Genomic DNA, 14,089 nt, shown 5'->3' on the forward strand with positions numbered 1-14,089 from the left:
CCTACAGTGCGGTCTCTCTATACAGATGTCTCCGCCTTCAGTGCGGTCTCTCTATACAGATGTCTCCGCGTATAGTGTGGTCTCTCTATACAGATGTCTCCGCCTACAGTGCGGTCTCTCTATACAGATGTCTCCACCTACAGCGCGGTCTCTCTATACAGATGTCTCCGCCTACAGCGCGGTCTCTCTATACAGATGTCTCCGCCTAAAGTGCGGTCTCTCTATACAGATGTCTCCGCCTACAGTGCGGTCTCTCTATACAAATGCCTCTGCCTACAGTGCGGTCTCTCTATACAGATGTCTCCGCCTACAGCGCGGTCTCTCTATACAGATGTCTCCGCCTACAGTGCGGTCTCTCTATACAGATGTCTCCGCCTACAGTGCGGTCTCTCTATACAGATGTCTCCGCCTACAGTGCGGTCTCTTTATACAGATGCCTCCGCCTACAGTGCGGTCTCTCTATACAGATGTCTCTGCCTACAGTGCGGTCTCTATACAGATGTCTCCGCCTACAGCGCGGTCTCCCTATACAGACGTCTCCGCGTACAGTGCGTCTCTCTATACAGATGACTCTACGTACAGTGAGGTCTCTCTATAAAGATGTCTACGCCTACAGTGCGGACTCTCTGTACAGATGTCTCCGCCTACAGTGCGGACTCTCTATACAGATGCCTCCGCCTACAGTGCGGTCTCTCTATACAGATGCCTATGTCTACAGTGCGGTCTCTCTCTACAGATGTCTCCGCCTACAGTGCGGTCTCTCTATACAGATGTCTCCGGCCTACAGTGCAGTCTCTCTATACAGATGTCTCCGCCTATAGTGCGGTCTCTCTATACAGACGTCTCCGACTACAGAGCGGTCTCTTTATACAGATGTCTCTACGTACAGTGCGGTCTCTCTATGCAGATGTCTCCGCCTACAGTGCGGTCTCTCTATACAGATGTCTCCGCCTACAGTGCGGTCTCTCTATACAGATATCTCCGCCTACAGTGCGGTCTCTCTAAAAGATGTCTCCGCCTACAGTGCGGTCTCTCTATACAGATGTCTCCGCCTACAGTGCGGTCTCTCTATACAGATGTCTCCGCCTACAGTGCGGTCTCTTTATACAGATGTCTCCGCCTACAGTGCGGTCTCTCTATACAGATGTCTCCGCCTACAGTGCGGTCTCTCTATACAGATGTCTCCGCCTACAGTGCGGTCTCTCTATACAGATGTCTCCGCCTAATGTGTGGTCTCTCTATACAGATGTCTCCGCGTACAGTGCGGTCTCTCTATACAGATGTCTCCGCCTACAGTGCGGTCTCTCTATACAGATGTCTCCGTGTACAGTGTGGTCTCTCTATACAGATGTCTCTGCCTACAGTGTAGACTCTCTATACAGATGTCTCCGCCTACAGTGCAGTCTCTCTATACAGATGCCTATGTCTACAGTGCGGTCTCTCTATACAGATGTCTCCGTCTACAGTGCGGTCTCTCTATACAGATGTCTCCGCCTACAGTGCGGTCTCTCTAAACAGATGTCTCCGCCTACAGTGCGGTCTCTCTATACAGATGTCTCCGCCTACAGTGCGGTCTCTCTATACAGATGCCTATGTCTACAGTGCGGTCTCTCTATACAGATGTCTCCGCCTACAGTGCGGTCTCTCTATAAAGATGTCTCCGCCTACAGTGCGGTCTCTCTATACAGATGTCTCCGCCTACAGTGCGGTCTCTCTATACAGATGTCTCCGCCTACAGTGCGGTCTCTCTATACAGATGTCTCCGTCTACAGCGCGGTCTCTCTATACAGATGTATCCGCCTACAGCGCGGTCTCTCTATACAGATGTCTCCGCCTACAGCGCGGTCTCTCTATACAGATGTCTCCGCCTACAGTGCGGTCTCTCTATACAGATGTCTCCGCCTACAGTGCGGTCTCTCTATACAGATGTCTCCGCCTACAGTGCGGTCTCTCTATACAGATGTCTCCGCCTACAGTGCAGTCTCTCTATACAGATGACTCCGTGTACAGTGCGGTCTCTCTATACAGATGTCTCCGCGTACAGTGCGGTCTCTCTATATAGATGACTCCGCCTGCAGTGCGGTCTCTCTATACAGATGTCTCGGCCTACAGTGCAGTCTCTCTATACAGATGTCTCGGCCTACAGTGCGATCTCTCTATACAGATGTCTCCGCCTACAGTGCGGTTTCTCTATAAAGATGTCGCCGCCTACAGTGCGGTCTCTCTATACAGATGTCTCCGCCTACAGTGCGGTCTCTCTATACAGATGTCTCCGCCTACAGTGCGGTCTCTCTATACAGATGTCTCCGCCTACAGTGCGGTCTCTCTATACAGATGCCTATGTCTACAGTGCGGTCTCTCTATACAGATGTCTCCGCCTACAGTGCGGTCTCTCTATACAGATTTCTCCGCCTACAGTGCGGTCTCTCTATACAGATGTCTCCGCCTACAGTGCGGTCTCTCTATACAGATGTCTCTGCCTACAGCGCGGTCTCTCTATACAGATGTCTCCGCCTACAGCGCGGTCTCTCTATACAGATGTCTCCGTCTACAGCGCGGTCTCTCTATACAGATGTCTCCGCCTATAGCGCGGTCTCTCTATACAGATGTCTCCGTCTACAGCGCGGTCTCTCTATACAGATGTATCCGCCTACAGCGCGGTCTCTCTATACACATGTCTCGGCCTACAGTGCGGTCTCTCTATACAGATGTCTCGGCCTACAGTGCGGTCTCTCTCTACAGATGTCTCCGCCTACATTGCGGTCTCTCTATAAAGATGTCGCCGCCTACAGTGCGGTCTCTCTATACAGATGTCTCCGCCTACAGTGCGGTCTCTCTATACAGATGTCTCCGCCTACAGTGCGGTCTCTCTATACAGATGTCTCCGCCTACAGTGCGGTCTCTCTATACAGATGTCTCCGCCTACAATGCGGTCTCTCTATACAGATGTCTCTGCCTACAGTGCGGTCTCTCTATACAGATGTCTCCGCGTATAGTGTGGTCTCTCTATACAGATGTCTCCGCCTACAGTGCGGTCTCTCTATACAGATGTCTCCACCTACAGCGCGGTCTCTCTATACAGATGTCTCCGCCTACAGCGCGGTCTCTCTATACAGATGTCTCCGCCTACAGTGCGGTCTCTCTATACAAATGCCTCTGCCTACAGTGCGGTCTCTCTATACAGATGTCTCCGCCTACAGTGCGGTCTCTCTATACAGATGTCTACGCCTACAGTGCGGTCTCTTTATACAGATGTCTCCGCCTACAGTGCGGTCTCTCTATACAGATGTCTCCGCCTACAGTGCGGTCTCTCTATACAGATGTCTCCGCCTACAGTGCAGTCTCTCAATACAGATGACTCCGCGTACAGTGCAGTCTCTCTATAAAGATGTCTCCGCATACAGTGCGGTCTCTCTATACAGATGTCTCCGCCTACAGTGCGGTCTCTCAATACAGATGTCTCCGTGTACAGTGCGGTCTCTCTATATACAGATGTCTCCGTGTACAGTGCGGTCTCTCTATACAGATGTCTCCGCGTACAGTGCGGTCTCTCTATACAGATGTCTCCGTGTACAGTGCGGTCTCTCTATATACAGATGTCTCCGTGTACAGTGCGGTCTCTCTATACAGATGTCTCCGCCTACAGTGCGGTCTCTCTATACAGATGTCTCTGCGTACATTGCAGTCTATCTACACAGATGTCTCCGCCTACAGTGCGGTCTCTCTATACAGATGTCTCCGCCTACAGTGCGGTCTCTCTATACAGATGTCTCCGCCTACAATGCGGTCTCTCTATACAGATGTCTCTGCCTACAGTGCGGTCTCTCTATACAGATGTCTCCGCCTACAGTGCGGTCTCTCTATACAGATGTCTCCGCCTAATGTGTGGTCTCTCTATACAGATGTCTCCGCCTACAGTGCGGTCTCTTTATACAGATGTCTCCGCCTACAGTGCGGTCTCTCTATACAGATGTCTCCGCCTACAGTGCGGTCTCTCTATACAGATGTCTCCGCCTACAGTGCGGTCTCTCTATACAGATGTCTCCGCCTAATGTGTGGTCTCTCTATACAGATGTCTCCGCCTACAGTGCGGTCTCTCTATACAGATGTCTCCGTGTACAGTGTGGTCTCTCTATACAGATGTCTCTGCCTACAGTGTAGACTCTCTATACAGATGTCTCCGCCTACAGTGCAGTCTCTCTATACAGATGCCTATGTCTACAGTGCGGTCTCTCTATACAGATGTCTCCGTCTACAGTGCGGTCTCTCTATACAGATGTCTCCGCCTACAGTGCGGTCTCTCTATACAGATGTTTCCGCCTACAGTGCGGTCTCTCTATACAGATGTCTCCGCCTACAGTGCGGTCTCTCTATACAGATGTCTCCGCCTTCAGTGCGGTCTCTCTATACAGATGTCTCCGCGTATAGTGTGGTCTCTCTATACAGATGTCTCCGCCTACAGTGCGGTCTCTCTATACAGATGTCTCCACCTACAGCGCGGTCTCTCTATACAGATGTCTCCGCCTACAGCGCGGTCTCTCTATACAGATGTCTCCGCCTAAAGTGCGGTCTCTCTATACAGATGTCTCCGCCTACAGTGCGGTCTCTCTATACAAATGCCTCTGCCTACAGTGCGGTCTCTCTATACAGATGTCTCCGCCTACAGCGCGGTCTCTCTATACAGATGTCTCCGCCTACAGTGCGGTCTCTCTATACAGATGTCTCCGCCTACAGTGCGGTCTCTCTATACAGATGTCTCCGCCTACAGTGCGGTCTCTTTATACAGATGCCTCCGCCTACAGTGCGGTCTCTCTATACAGATGTCTCTGCCTACAGTGCGGTCTCTATACAGATGTCTCCGCCTACAGCGCGGTCTCCCTATACAGACGTCTCCGCGTACAGTGCGTCTCTCTATACAGATGACTCTACGTACAGTGAGGTCTCTCTATAAAGATGTCTACGTCTACAGTGCGGACTCTCTGTACAGATGTCTCCGCCTACAGTGCGGACTCTCTATACAGATGCCTCCGCCTACAGTGCGGTCTCTCTATACAGATGCCTATGTCTACAGTGCGGTCTCTCTCTACAGATGTCTCCGCCTACAGTGCGGTCTCTCTATACAGATGTCTCCGCCTACAGTGCAGTCTCTCAATACAGATGACTCCGCGTACAGTGCAGTCTCTCTATAAAGATGTCTCCGCATACAGTGCGGTCTCTCTATACAGATGTCTCCGCCTACAGTGCGGTCTCTCAATACAGATGTCTCCGTGTACAGTGCGGTCTCTCTATATACAGATGTCTCCGTGTACAGTGCGGTCTCTCTATACAGATGTCTCCGCGTACAGTGCGGTCTCTCTATACAGATGTCTCCGTGTACAGTGCGGTCTCTCTATATACAGATGTCTCCGTGTACAGTGCGGTCTCTCTATACAGATGTCTCCGCCTACAGTGCGGTCTCTCTATACAGATGTCTCTGCGTACATTGCAGTCTATCTACACAGATGTCTCCGCCTACAGTGCGGTCTCTCTATACAGATGTCTCCGCCTACAGTGCGGTCTCTCTATACAGATGTCTCCGCCTACAATGCGGTCTCTCTATACAGATGTCTCTGCCTACAGTGCGGTCTCTCTATACAGATGTCTCCGCGTATAGTGTGGTCTCTCTATACAGATGTCTCCGCCTACAGTGCGGTCTCTCTATACAGATGTCTCCACCTACAGTGCGGTCTCTCTATACAGATGTCTCCGCCTACAGCGCGGTCTCTCTATACAGATGTCTCCGCCTACAGTGCGGTCTCTCTATACAAATGCCTCTGCCTACAGTGCGGTCTCTCTATACAGATGTCTCCGCCTACAGTGCGGTCTCTCTATACAGATGTCTCCGCCTACAGTGCGGTCTCTTTATACAGATGTCTCCGCCTACAGTGCAGTCTCTCTATACAGATGTCTCCGCCTACAGTGCGGTCTCTCTATACAGATGTCTCCGCCTACAGTGCGGTCTCTCTATACAGATGTCTCCGCCTACAGTGCGGTCTCTCTATACAGATGTCTCCGCCTACAGTGCGGTCTCTCTATACAGATGTCTCCGCCTACAGTGCGGTCTCTTTATACAGATGTCTCCGCCTACAGTGCGGTCTCTCTATACAGATGTCTCCGCCTACTGCGCGGTCTCTCTATACAGATGTCTCGGCCTACAGTGTGGTCTTTCTATACAGATGTCTCCGCCTACAGAGCGGTCTCTCTATACAGATGTCTCCGCCTACAGTGCAGTCTCTCTATACAGATGTCTCCGCCTACAGCGCGGTCTCTCTATACAGATGTCTCCGCCTACAGCGCGGTCTCTCTATACAGATGTCTCCGCCTACAGTGCGGTCTCTCTATACAGATGTCTCCGCATACAGTGCGGTCTCTCTGTACAGACGACTCCGAGTATAGTGCGGTCTCTCTATACAGATGTCTCCGCCTACAGTGCGGTCTTTCTATACAAATGCCTCTGCCTACAGTGCTGTATCTTTATACAGATGTCTCCGCCTACAGTGCGGTCTCTTTATACAGATGTCTCCGCCTACAGTGCGGTCTCTCTATACAGATGTCTCCGCCTACAGTGCGGTCTCTCTATACAGATGTCTCCGCCTACAGTGCGGTCTCTCTATACAGATGTCTCTGCCTACAGTGCGGTCTCTCTATACAGATGTCTCTGCCTACAGTGCGGTCTCTCTATACAGATGTCTCCGCCTACAGTGCGGTCTCTCTATACAGATGTCTCCGCCTACAGTGCGGTCTCTCTATACAGATGTCTCCGCCTACAGTGCGGTCTCTCTATACAGATGTCTCTGCCTACAGTGCGGTCTCTCTATACAGATGTCTCCGCCTAGAGTGCGGTCTCTCTATACAGATGTCTCCGCCTACAGTGCGGTCTCTCTATACAGATGTCTCCGCCTACAGTGCGGTCTCTCTATACAGATGTCTCTGCCTACAGTGCGGTCTCTCTATACAGATGTCTCCGCCTACAGTGCGGGCTCTTTATACAGATGCCTCCGCCTAAAGTGCGGTCTAACTATCAGATGTCTCTGCCTACAGTGCGGTCTCTTTATACAGATGTCTCCGCCTACAGTGCGGTCTCTCTATACAGATGTCTCTGCCTACAGTGCGGTCTCTCTATACAGATGTATCCGCCTACAGTGCGGTCTCTCTATACAGATGTCTCCGCCTACAGTGCGGGCTCTTTATACAGATGCCTCCGCCTAAAGTGCGGTCTAACTATCAGATGTCTCTGCCTACAGTGCGGTCTCTTTATACAGATGTCTCCGCCTACAGTGCGGTCTCTCTATACAGATGTCTCTGCCTACAGTGCGGTCTCTTTATACAGATGTATCCGCCTACAGTGCGGTCTCTCTATACAGATGTCTCCGCCTACAGTGCGGTCTCTCTATACAGATGTCTCCGCCTAAAGTGCGGTCTAACTATACAGATGTCTCTGCCTACAGTGCTGTATCTTTATACAGATGTCTCCGCCTACAGTGCGGTCTCTTTATACAGATGTCTCCGCCTACAGTGCGGTCTCTCTATACAGATGTCTCCGCCTACAGTGCGGTCTCTCTATACAGATGTCTCCGCCTACAGTGCGGTCTCTTTATACAGATGTCTCCGCCTACAGTGCGGTCTCTCTATACAGATGTCTCCGCCTACAGTGCGGTCTCTCTATACAGATGTCTCCGCCTACAGTGCGGTCTCTCTATACAGATGTCTCCGCCTACAGTGCGGTCTCTCTATACAGATGTCTCCGTGTACAGTGCGGTCTCTCTATACAGATATCTCCGCTTACAGTGCGGTCTCTCTATACAGATGTCTCCGCCTACAGTGCGGTCTCTCTATACAGATGTCTCCGCCTACAGTGCGGTCTCTCTATACAGATGTCTCCGTGTACAGTGCGGTCTCTCTATACAGATATCTCCGCTTACAGTGCGGTCTCTCTATACAGATGTCTCCGCCTACAGTGCGGTCTCTCTATACAGATGTCTCCGCCTACAGTGCGGTCTCTCTATACAGATGTCTCCGCCTACAGTGCGGTCTCTCTATACAGATGTCTCCGTCTACAGTGCGGTCTCTCTATACAGATGTCTCCGCGTACAGCGTGGTCACTCTATACAGATGTCTCCGTCTACAGTGCGGTCTCTCTATACAGATGTCTCCGCGTACAGTGCGGTCTCTCTATACTGATATCTCCGCTTACAGTGCGGTCTCTCTATACAGATGTCTCCGTCTACAGTGCGGTCTCTCTATACAGATGTCTCCGCGTACAGTGCGGTCTCTCTATACAGATATCTCCGCTTACAGTGCGGTCTCTCTATACAGATGTCTCCGTCTACAGTGCGGTCTCTCTATACAGATGTCTCCGCGTACAGTGCGGTCTCTCTATACAGATGTCTCCGTCTACAGTGCGGTCTCTCTATACAGATGTCTCCGTCTACAGTGCGGTCTCTCTATACAGATGTCTCCGCGTACAGTGCGGTCTCTCTATACAGATATCTCCGCTTACAGTGCGGTCTCTCTATACAGATGTCTCCGCCTACAGTGCGGTCTCTCTGTACAGATGTCTCCGCCTACAGTGCGGTCTCTCTATACAGATGTCTCCGCCCACAGTGCGGTCTCTTTATACAGATGTCTCCGCCTACAGTGCAGTCTCTCTATACAGATGTCTCCGTCTACAGTGCGGTCTCTCTATACAGATGTCTCCGTCTACAGTGCGGTCTCTCTATACAGATGTCTCCGCATACAGTGCAGTCTCTCTATACAGATGTCTCCGTCTACAGTGCAGTCTCTCTATACAGATGTCTCCGTCTACAGTGCAGTCTCTCTATACAGATGTCTCAGTGTACAGTGCGGTCTCTCTATAACAGATGTCTCCGCCTACAGTGCAGTCTCTCTATACAGATGTCTCCGTCTACAGTGCGGTCTCTCTATACAGATGTCTCCGTCTACAGTGCGGTCTCTCTATACAGATGTCTCCGTCTACAGTGCGGTCTCTCTATACAGATGTCTCCGTCTACAGTGCGGTCTCTCTATACAGATGTCTCCGCCTACAGTGCGGTCTCTCTATACAGATGTCTCCGCGTACAGCGTGGTCACTCTATACAGATGTCTCCGCCTACAGTGCGGTCTCTCTATACAGTTGTCTCCGTGTACAGTGCGGTCTCTCTATACAGATGTCTCCGCGTACAGCGTAGTCTCTCTATACAGATGTCTCCGCCTACAGTGCTGTTTCTCTATACAGATGTCTCCGCGAACAGTGCGGTCTCTCTATACAGATGTCTCCGCCTACAGTGCGGTCTCTCTCTACAGATGTCTCTGCCTACAGTGCGGTCTCTCTATACAGATGCCTATGACTACAGTGCGGTTTCTCTATACAGATGTCTCGGTCTACAGTGCGGTCTCTCTATACAGATGTCTCCGCCTATAGTGCGGCTCTCTAAACAGATGTCTCCGCCTACAGTGTGGTCTCTCTATACAGATTTCTCCGCCTACAGTGCGGTCTCTCTATAAAGATGTCTCCGCCTACAGTGCTGTCTCTTTATACAGATGCCTATGTCTACAGTGCTGTCTCTCTCTACAGATGTCTCCGCCTACAGTGTGGTCTCTCTATACAGATGTCTCCGCCTATAGTGCGGTCTCTCTATACAGATGTCTCCGACTACAGAGCGGTCTCTCTATGCAGATGTCTCCGCCTACAGTGTGGTCTCTCTATACAGATGACTCCGACTGCAGTGTGGTCTCTCTATACAGATGTCTCCGCCTACAGTGCGGTCTCTCTATACAGATGCCTCCGCCTACAGTGCGGTCTCTCTATACAGATGCCTATGTCTACAGTGCGGTCTCTCTCTACAGATGTCTCCGCCTACAGTGCGGTCTCTCTATACAGATGTCTCCGGCCTACAGTGCAGTCTCTCTATACAGATGTCTCCGCCTATAGTGCGGTCTCTCTATACAGACGTCTCCGACTACAGAGCGGTCTCTTTATACAGATGTCTCTACGTACAGTGCGGTCTCTCTATGCAGATGTCTCCGCCTACAGTGCGGTCTCTCTATACAGATGTCTCCGCCTACAGTGCGGTCTCTCTATACAGATATCTCCGCCTACAGTGCGGTCTCTCTAAAAGATGTCTCCGCCTACAGTGCGGTCTCTCTATACAGATGTCTCCGCCTACAGTGCGGTCTCTCTATACAGATGTCTCCGCCTACAGTGCGGTCTCTTTATACAGATGTCTCCGCCTACAGTGCGGTCTCTCTATACAGATGTCTCCGCCTACAGTGCGGTCTCTCTATACAGATGTCTCCGCCTACAGTGCGGTCTCTCTATACAGATGTCTCCGCCTAATGTGTGGTCTCTCTATACAGATGTCTCCGCGTACAGTGCGGTCTCTCTATACAGATGTCTCCGCCTACAGTGCGGTCTCTCTATACAGATGTCTCCGTGTACAGTGTGGTTTCTCTATACAGATGTCTCTGCCTACAGTGTAGACTCTCTATACAGATGTCTCCGCCTACAGTGCAGTCTCTCTATACAGATGCCTATGTCTACAGTGTGGTCTCTCTATACAGATGTATCCGCGTATAGTGTGGTCTCTCTATACAGATGTCTCCACCTACAGCGTGGTCTCTTTATACAGATGTCTCCGCCTACAGCGCGGTCTCTCTATATAGACGTCTCCGCGTACAGTGCGGTCTCTCTATACAGATGTCTCCGTGTACAGTGCGGTCTCTCTATATACAGATGTCTCCGTGTACAGTGCGGTCTCTCTATACAGATGTCTCCGCCTACAGTGCGGTCTCTCTATACAGATGTCTCTGCGTACATTGCAGTCTATCTACACAGATGTCTCTGCCTACAGTGCGGTCTCTCTATACAGATGTCTCCGCCTACAGTGCGGTCTTTCTATACAGATGTCTCCGCCTACAATGCGGTCTCTCTATACAGATGTCTCCGCCTACAGTGCGGTCTCTCTATACAGATGTCTCCGCGTATAGTGTGGTCTCTCTATACAGATGTCTCCGCCTACAGTGCGGTCTCTCTATACAGATGTCTCCACCTACAGCGCGGTCTCTCTATACAGATGTCTCCGCCTACAGCGCGGTCTCTCTATACAGATGTCTCCGCCTACAGTGCGGTCTCTCTATACAAATGCCTCCGCCTACAGTGCGGTCTCTCTATACAGATGTCTCCGCCTACAGTGCGGTCTCTCTATACAGATGTCTCCGCCTACAGCGCGGTCTCTTTATACAGATGTCTCCGCCTACAGTGCGGTCTCTCTATACAGATGTCTCCGCCTACAGTGCGGACTCTTTATACAGATGTCTCCGCCTACAGTGCGGTCTCTCTATACAGATGTCTCCGCCTACAGTGCGGTCTCTCTATACAGATGTCTCCGCCTAGAGTGCAGTTTCTCTATACAGATGTCTCCGCCTACAGTGCGGTCTCTCTATACAGATGTCTCCGCCTAGAGTGCAGTTTCTCTATACAGATGTCTCCGCCTACAGTGCGGACTCTTTATACAGATGCCTCCGCCTACAGTGCGGTCTCTCTATACAGATGCCTCCGCCTACAGTGCGGTCTCTCTATACAGATGACTCTACATACAGTGCGGTCTTTCTATAAAGATGTCTACGCCTAGAGTGCGGTCTCTCTGTACAGATGTCTCCGCCTACAGTGCGGACTCTCTATACAGATGTCTCCGCCTACAGTGCGGTCTCTCTATACAGATGTCTCTGCCTACAGCGCGGTCTCTCTATACAGACGTCTCCGCGTACAGTGCATCTCTCTATACAGATGTCTCCGTGTACAGTGCAGTCTCTCTATACAGATGTCTCCGCCTACAGCGCGGTCTCTCTATACAGATGTCTCCGCCTACAGCGTGGTCTCTTTATACAGATGTCTCCGCCTACAGCGCGGTCTCTTTATACAGACGTCTCCGCGTACAGTGCGGTCTCTCTATACAGATGTCTCCGTGTACAGTGCGGTCTCTCTATACAGATGTCTCCGCCTACAGTGCGGTCTCTCTATACAGATGTCTCCGCCTACAGTGCGATCTCTCTATACAGATGTCTCCGCCTACAGCGCGGTCTCTATACAGATGTCTCCCCCTACAGTGCGGTCTCTCTATACAGATGTCCCCGCGTACAGTGCGGTCTCTCTATACAGATGTCTCCGCCTACAGTGCGGTCTCTCTATACAAATGCCTCTGCCTACAGTGCTGTCTCTCTATACAGATGTCTCCGCCTACAGTGCGGTCTCTCTATACAGATGTCTCCGCCTACAGTGCGGTCTCTCTATACAGATGTCTCCGCCTACAGTGCGGTCTCTCTATACAGATGTCTCCGCCTACAGTGCGGTCTCTTTATACAGATGTCTCCGCTTACAGTGCGGTCTCTCTATACAGATGTCTCCGCGTACAGTGCGATCTCTCTATACAGATGTCTCTGCCTACAGTGCGGTCTCTCTATACAGATGTCTCCGCTTACAGTGCGGTCTCTCTATACAGATGTCTCTGCCTACAGTGCGGTCTCTCTATACAGATGTCTCCGCCTACAGTGCGGTCTCTCTATACAGATGTCTCCGCCTACAGTGCGATCTCTCTATACAGATGTCTCTGCCTACAGTGCGGTCTCTCTATACAGATGTCTCCGCTTACAGTGCGGTCTCTCTATACAGATGTCTCCGCCTACAGTGCGGTCTCTCTATACAGATGTCTCCGCGTACAGTGCAGTCTCTCTATACAGATGACTCCGCATACAGTGCAGTCTCTCTATAAAGATGTCTCCGCCTACAGTGCGGTCTCTCTATACAGATGTCTCCGCCTACAGTGCGTTCTTTCTATACAGATGTCTCTGCCTACAGTGCGGTCTCTCTATACAGATGACTCTACGTACAGTGCGGTCTCTCTATAAAGATGTCTCCGCGTACAGTGCCGTCTCTCTATACAGATGTCTCCGCGTACAGTGCGGTCTCTCTATACAGATGTCTCGGCCTAGACTGCGGTCTCTCTGTACAGATGTCTCCGCCTACAGTGCGGACTCTCTATACAGATGTCTCCACCTACAGTGCAGTCTCTCTATACAGATGTCTCCGCCTACAGTGCGGTCTCTCTATACAGATGTCTCCGCCTACAGTGCGGTCTCTCTATACAGATGTCTCCACCTATCGTGCGTTCTCTCTACAGATGTCTCCGCCTGCAGTGCGGTCTCTCTATACAGATGTCTCCGCCTACAGTGCGGTCTCTCTATACAGATGTCTCCGCCTACAGTGCGGTCTCTCAATACAGATGTCTCCGCCTACAGTGCGGTCTCTCTATATAGATGTCTCCGCCTACAGTGCGGTCTCTCTATACAGATGACTTTACGTACAGTGCGGTCTCTCTATAAAGATGTCTCCGCCTAGACTGCGGTCTCTCTATACAGATGTCTCCGCCTACAGTGCGGACTCTCTATACAGATGTCTCCGCCTACAGTGCGGTCTCTCTAAACAGATGTCTCCGCCTACAGTGCGGTCTCTCTAAACAGATGACTCCGCGTACAGTGCGGTCTCTCTATACAGATGTCTCCGCCTACAGTACGGTCTCTATATACAGATGTCTCCGCCTACAGTGCGGTCTCTCTAAACAGATGTCTCCACATACAGTGCGGTCTCTCTAAACAGATGTCTCCGCCTACAGTGCGGTCTCTCTAAACAGATGACTCCGTGTACAGTGCGGTCTCTCTATACAGATGTCTCCGCCTAAAGTGCGGTCTCTCTATACAGATGTCTCCGCATACAGTGCGGTCTCTCTATACAGATGTCTCCGCCTACAGTGCGGTCTCTATATACAGATGTCTCCGCCTACAGTGCGGTCTCTCTATACAGATGTCTCCGCCTACAGTGCGGTCTCTCTATACAGATGTCTCCGCCTACAGTGCGGTCTCTCTATACAGATGTCTTCGCCTGCAGTGCGGTCACTCTATACAGATGTCTCCGCCTACAGCGCAGTCTCTCTATACAGATGTCTCCACCTACAGTGCGGTCTCTCTAAACAGATGACTCCGCGTACCGTGCGGTCTC

This window comes from Pseudophryne corroboree, chromosome 6 (genome assembly GCF_028390025.1).
Source record: "Pseudophryne corroboree isolate aPseCor3 chromosome 6, aPseCor3.hap2, whole genome shotgun sequence".
NCBI lineage: Eukaryota > Metazoa > Chordata > Amphibia > Anura > Myobatrachidae > Pseudophryne > Pseudophryne corroboree.